Below are 1,155 nucleotides of genomic sequence, written 5' to 3' on the forward strand. Positions count from 1 at the left end.
TGTTGCCGTGTGTGGGGGGGGGAGGGGGGTGAATGTATATGTTTGTTATAAACCTAACCCGCTTTTAAAGGCTGGTGAGGCACCTAAAAATCGTGTTTTGGGGTCAAATTTTGCAAATTCGGGTTATTACATATGGTACCTGGCCTTTTCTTGAACAATATCCAGAAACGTATGTAAGCCTTGCTACACCCTAAAGCAGGTTTGTCTGCAAAAACACATGTTTTCCAGCCTTTTCTTACCTTTATCGACTGTTTTCTCTATTTTTTTCACACATTATTCCATTTTCTGCTCTGTTTCTTTTTCAATTTCAATGTAACTTTCACAGGATACCAACTGCACTTAGTTCTAAATATTGGCTAGTTGAATTTTTTATTAATGGAGTAGTTTTTGATTTTTGGGCTTACAAGGCATGAATATTCCATTTTTGTCACTTTTGTTGCAACAACCCCATTGTAAGTGTCATAAAACAAAAACTAAAGCATATATAACAAAAAAATTCAACAAGCCATTTTTAAGAACTACATATTTACTGTTGACATGCCAAATTAAAAGTGAATCAGTTGATAAATAAGGGAATAAAATGGGATTGAAAAAGGTATACAAAATCCAATATTGCCACTGTTTCCATAGCAACCGATTCACACTATACTTTTTGAACTGAACTATTTATTTAAAATCCCCAATAGCCCAAGATTTCCCACAGCAAATATCGGCACTCTAGGCTTTGCAATAGCCAAAATAGACCTCAGGTGACCCACCAGCCCTTAAACAAACTATTAGGTAAGACAACGATCAACACTAAGACCTATCACAGCTGGAACTTTTCTTCTAGCCCAAGCAAAAAGGCGCTCAAGGAGCTTGTTAAATCTATCAGGTTCGAGTTCTTTACGGTGACGAACTTTCTGACCACAAAGAGAAATAAGTGAAGACCTCCTACACAATAGAATGTAAACGTAAAATTCGACAGCGGCTCATAAACTTAATGAAACAATTCATTAGAGCAGAGATGAGAGATGGTGGTCTAAAATCGATAAGAGTAGGGTTCGGCCGCCACCCAGGAAAAATTCAAACTTTCCTACCGACTGAAAATGTTTAATGTGTCCCGCACGCTCATATGACCCTATGCAGTTGCGAGCGCCGTAAAACACTCACCCC

Source organism: Aplysia californica, unplaced genomic scaffold, assembly GCF_000002075.1.
Source record: "Aplysia californica isolate F4 #8 unplaced genomic scaffold, AplCal3.0 scaffold00329, whole genome shotgun sequence".
NCBI classification, from domain to species: Eukaryota; Metazoa; Mollusca; class Gastropoda; order Aplysiida; family Aplysiidae; genus Aplysia; species Aplysia californica.